Source organism: Aethalodelphis obliquidens, unplaced genomic scaffold, assembly GCF_003676395.1.
Source record: "Aethalodelphis obliquidens isolate GAN/ISIS:26980383/991018 unplaced genomic scaffold, ASM367639v1 scaffold44, whole genome shotgun sequence".
NCBI lineage: Eukaryota > Metazoa > Chordata > Mammalia > Artiodactyla > Delphinidae > Aethalodelphis > Aethalodelphis obliquidens.
The window spans coordinates 4,790,467-4,796,466 of NW_020837988.1; positions in this window are offsets into that span (position 1 = coordinate 4,790,467).

A 6,000-nucleotide genomic window follows, 5' to 3' on the forward strand; every position below is an offset into this window, starting at 1 on the left:
TCCTAATGAATCCAGCACCCTGTGAATGCTAACCTTCTACAGCAAAAGTTAAGGACCTTGAGATGCAGGGATTATCCTGGATTATCGGGGGAGCTGGGGCAAATGTAATCACAGGTCTCCTTATAACAGGGAGGCGGAGGGAGATGTGACACAGGAGAAGGTGCAGGAGATGTGTTAACAAAGGCAAGAGGCTGGAGCGAGCGATTCAAGGAAGCAAGCATGAGGCAAGGGAAGCAGGTGGCCCCCCAGAAGCTAGAAGGAAAGAAACTCTTCCCTAGAGCTTCCAGAAGGGAACAGCCCTGCAGACACCTTGGCTTCAGCCCTGGGAAACTGACTAACGTAAGAGACTGTAAGAGAATAAATGAGTCTCGTTTAAAGCCACTAAGTCTGTGATAATTTTGTGGTGGCACAGAGGAAACTAATCTTGTCAATCAGGGCATATCTTGTCTGTTTCCCCACAGACCTAGAGAAGAAGGCATCACAGTGTAAATACCGATGACACTGGGGAATTTGGCTTGGAGAGGTCGAACAGCCACTCTACAGGCTGAGAAGGAAAAAGTCAAGTCTCTGAAAGTAACTGAGGCAAGAAGCAGCCCAAGCTTTGACGTGGGCTCTCAGATGAGACCACTGGTGACCGTCACTGGGGCCAATAGCTTCATCTCTGAAAGCCTCAGTTTTGTCATCTGCAAAAACAGAGATGATATTATCATCCGCCCTGCAGAGCTTTGAGGATTAAATGAGATACTGCATGAAAAGCACATGGCACGTGGCAGATGCCAAATAAATGATACCTGTAAGGAAGGATTAGACGTGCAGATATGGGCAGACGCTGTTAAGTGCCCATCCCAGTATCTATTCTCCCTTTGCTACTAAGCAACGTAACTCTGATTTTTGGCTGGCACATTGTGGCCCAGAGTAAAGAGACTACGTTCCTCAGCCTCCCTTGGCCGCTAGCTAGGGCCATGTGACTAAGATCTGGTCAAAGAAATGGAAGTGGAAAGTGTTGTGGAACTTCTGGGGAGGCTGTTCAAAAGGTGCTTGAAGGAGCCCCATTTTTCCCTATCTGCCTTTACTCCCTTCTGCTTCCAATGAGGACATAATGGCTGGTACCCCAGCAACCATCTTGGACTTTGAGGGGCTCCAATGAAAATGGGAGTCATGCACTAAGATAAGCTAACCAGAAGGTGGAAGCCTAGATCCCTGATAACTCCAGAACTGCCATGCTAGCTGTGGATGGCCTTTTTTTGGGTTTCTGTTACGTGAGAGAGAACACTCTTCTGCCTCAGTTATTGAGTCACTGTTATTTTAGAGTTTTCTACTAACCATAATGGATCCAATATACCACAGATCTAGGGAAACAGGATTCAGAGTCATTCTGGAGTAGTGGTCCTCAACGTGCAACCCTTGACAACAGCTTCAGAAGCACCTGGGAACTTAGAAACGCAAATTCCCAGGACCCACCCTAGACTTACTGACTCAAAACCTCTGGGGGTGGAACCCAGCATTCTGTGTCTTCACAAGCCCGCTGGGTCATTCTGGTGCACACTCAAGTGTGAAGCCACCATTCTAGAGCAAGGTTTCTCAAATTCTGGCACTAGTGACTTTTGGGCAGGATCATTCTTGGTCGGGGCGGGGGCGGGGATGCTGTCCTATGCATTGTAAGATGGTCGGCAGCACCCCTGACCTCTACCCACTAGAAGCCGGGAGAAGCCCCTCTCAGGGTTCAAAATGTATCAGACACCGGCCTACATCTGGGGTCGGGGGCAGAGCGGGCAACAACATCGCCCCCCATCACCGTCTCTGAGTAGCGGTTCATTCTGGACTTTGGCTGCACATGAGAATCACTTGGGAAGTTCTTCAAAATTCCCGGCCAAAATTCTCACCCCAGCCTGGTGAGGTCGGAACCCACTAGGACAGGACGAGGCAGCTGAAGCTGTCCGGGTGATGCCGACATGAGGCCAGTGCTGAGAACTGTTGCACGTGGCAAAGGGCCAGTGGGCCCAGAGGAGAGCCTGCTCCAAGCTGGAGAAGGTGGCCACACACCTGAATCCTGACGATGGCCAGGACACAAGATACTCCTAGGCAGAAACTGTAATGAGGGCGACCCGGGTAGACTTGGGAACGAACATCCCAGCTGCCAGATGGGGCGACTGGATGGCGTGGAATTCCCGGGGGCTGTGTCACCTCGTTTCCCATCAGAACCGGGTGGACACCTTTCAGTGTCTCCCAGGAGTAACAACACAAAGCCTCAGTTTCCTCCCTCAATGAACCCAGCACACAGTGAGCCAGCTCCCACCAGGCACTATAAACATGAGCTCACGCAACAAGAACAACTGTCTCAATAAAGACGGCGATACAGCCATGGGGCCTGCTTAGAAACGAAGAGCCTGCGTTCTCCATCCGACTGGTAAGCTCCCCAGGCACTGAAACCAGAATCCTCCCACAGGGATACGCTCTGAGCGAGGAGAAGCTCCACATGTATTGAATGTAGCCCTGAAGATAAGCTTGGCTGGGGGTCGCTAAGTAGGTTGGAGTGGAAAGGGAGGAGAGAATTAAATGAGAAACCAGCCACCAAGCAAGAGGGAGAGCTGAACAGGTTGACAGGTTGACGCTCTGACTCCGTGAAGAGAAGGAGGCAGTCATGTGTGAATTCCCTCTCCTGCCGGGACTTTTTCCTTCGTTATTTCAGCCCCAGCCTGCCCGGCCGAAATGCTCAGTCAAGCGTTTCCTTGTTTCCTTTGGCCCAAACCGTGAAGTCCAGGATGTCACTGGGGGAGGCATGGGGAGGGGCTGGAGGAAAGGAGAAAGAGGAAGAGAAAAAAGAGGAGGGGCTTCCCTGGTGGCGCAGTGGTTGGGAGTCCGCCTGCCGATGCAGGGAATGCGGGTTCGTGCCCCGGTCCGGGAGGATCCCACATGCTGTGGAGCGGCTGGGCCCGTGAGCCGTGGCCGCTAAGCCTGCGCGTCCGGAGCCTGTGCTCTGCAACGGGAGAGGCCACAGCAGTGAGAGGCCCGCGTACTGCAAAAAAAAAAAAAAAAAAAGAGGAGGATGGGAAGGAGGTGATAAGGAAAGAGAGAGAGGAGGGGCAAGAGGATGCTCACAGCACCAGGATGAACTAGCCTCTCTGGTCCCTGACTACGTCAGCCCCACTGGGCCGCCTGGATGGAAAGATGAGCAACAGGTGTGAGTCTGGAACTCCTACAGGAGGCGCTAACTCCCCGTGGGTCTCTAAGAGGAGAAGGCTCAGTGGGATGGAGCCGCCCAGTGTGTGCCCTTCCGTTCCTGGGGCTTCTGCCAGTCCACTGAATGCACCTGATTGGAATAAGGTAGAAGAAATCCGGCTGCCCTGTACCAGTGCTATCACACAGGCAAGGAGCCCAGGTGCCTCTTCGGCTCCCAGAGACTTTTAACAGGTTCCTGTGCAAAGAATACATAGGACTTTACGGCTCCCACTGACCATTTCCAAGTCTCCCATCTTCCCTTCCTACATACCGCCCTTCCTCACAGAGTCAGAATGCATCTCACTCTTGGGCTTCCCTGGTGGCGCAGTGGTTGAGAATCCGCCTGCCAATGCAGGGGACACGGGTTCAAGCCCTGGTCTGGGAAGATCCCACATGCCACGGAGCAACTAAGCACGTGCTACGCCACAACTACCAAGCCTGCGCTCTAGAGCCCGCGAGCCACAACTACTGAGCCCACGTGTCACAATTACTGAAGCCCGTGCTCCACAGCCAGAGAAGCCACCACAACAAGAAGCCCGCACACCGCAACGAAGAGTAGCCCCCCGCTCGCCGCAACTAGAGAAAGCCCGTGCGCAGCAACGAAGACCCAATGCAGCCAAAAATAAATTTATAAAAAAAACCCAAAACAGAATGCATCTCACTCTTTTTTTGGAGGGGGGCGGGGGTATGCGGGCCTCTCGTTGTTGTGGCCTCTCCCGTTACGGAGCACAGGCTCCGGACGCGCAGGTTCAGCGGCCATGGCTCACGGGCCCAGCCGCTCCGCGGCATGTGGGATCCTCCCGGACCGGGGCACGAACCCGCGTCCCCTGCATTGGCAGGCGGACTCTCAACCACTGCGCCACCAGGGAAGCCCGCATCTCACTCTTAACTACAACCCCTGGGCTCCCTCCAGCCTGTAAACCTTGTGTGCAAATGTCCTGACTCTTGCAAATGCGTTGAAAAATAAACTTTAAAAAGCTTCCAGATGTTCTGTTGTAGCGGTGGTGTTTCTCTGCTCCTGTCTCCAGGGGCCCATGCGCGATGCCCAGCAGCCTGACTGCCCAGATGAAATCTGAGGCGGCCAAGAGGCACCGCCTGGGGGCAGGTGGAGAGGATGCCCCTCCCCCCCGCCCCAGACCGCACTCAACCACTGTCTCCATCACTCTATCCCCGCAAACACGGGACCTTACACACCCCATTTATTCCTCCACCATCCCCCATGCCCGCCCTGTTTCTTTCACTCTTATAGGTGAGATCTACAACCCTGAGGTTTGACCCACATAGTGCAAAACCCTTCAAGATCAACAAAGGAGCAAGTCTGCGATTCCCAAGAGATAAGCTTCGTTCTTTCTGAGCATCTACCTCATTTCTCCCTTAAAATTCTTTTTTTTTTTTTTTTTGGCTACACCATGCAGCATGTGGGATCTTAGTTCCCTGACCAGGGATCGAACCTGCGCCCCCTGCACTGGAAGGGTGGAGTCTTAACCGCTGGTCCTCCAGGGAAGTCCCCTCCCTTAAAATCCTTATACCAACTGCCTTTGTAGCATACAGTCAAGGACAAAACAACACGGAGCGGCTCTTCCACGTAAGATGTTAACCCCTCACCTGCAGGTACATCTTAGGAGCTGGACCAGCCAGAACAAGGGAGTGGAGTTTGTGACTTGTCAAGGCCCCTGTGGGGCTGGTGGCCTCTGATCTCTAGAAAAGGAAATTGCCAACGGGCAGCCTTGTGCACACACAGCCACGCACACACCCTTCCCAACACGCACACACCTGAGGGCCCGGGATTCTTTGCACAAGGTGACGCGGGCTCCCTTTGATGCTCGCCGGATATGTTCCCATTGGGCGAAAACCAGACCTCAATAAAACCCGGCATTATCAAGAGGCCGGTGGTGGGTGATTGCACCGGCCTGTTATCTCTATGGCCCTGGGTGGGGCTGCTCTGTGGTTCTCCACTGAAAAGCATTAACTTCTAGGTGGATCAAAGACGCTTCCGAACCAGCCGGCCCAGACCCCTTGTTTATCCGCAGGGGACTGTTCCCGAAGATGGACTTTAAGATAATAGGGACCCCAGTCCCAGCCTCCCTCTGTCCTCTCCTTATCATGCAATATGTCCCTCTGGGGCCGCCCAACGGCCAATCACAAGGCCCTTCTCCTCTCTCTCTTCCGATGGCCCATTTAACAACAGCAAATGAGGGACCGGGCCCGGGAGTGTCCCAGCCCTGCTGCAACCATGGGTATCTGGGGACGGGGAGACACCTAACTGGGGACCATGCAGGAGCTCCTCTCCCCTCTGTGAGTCACGCCAGGGAGGGGGTCCCAGAGAGCAGGGCGTTTACTACACTCTTCCCTCAAGAGGGAGAAACTGACAGCCCTCACACCTGGTCCTTGATGTCCCTTGTTGGACTCCACTGCCTACCCTAATGTTCAAGGCCTGCAACCCACCCGCAGTGAGGACACAGAAGGACCTCTGAGCTGCCTGGATCTGGACACCAAGACGGACTGCGCATCGGCCTGGAGAGAAAGAGCACGTGCACTGAAGGCAGGCAGGTGCTGGCAGGTGCTTGAATGCCTCCTGAACGTTCCGGAGGCCCACACAGGTCTGGCAGCTGGAGGGGTGAGGTCAGGTTTTTCTCCTTTGCATTCAGAGTACCTGGCTTACTGTGTGGACCTGAAGAGGCACATGAACGAACGAATGAATGAATGAACGAACGAACAAACAAGTGAATCACTAGCAACTCAGTGGCATGGACACTCAATTCTACCAATGGGAGAAGCTTC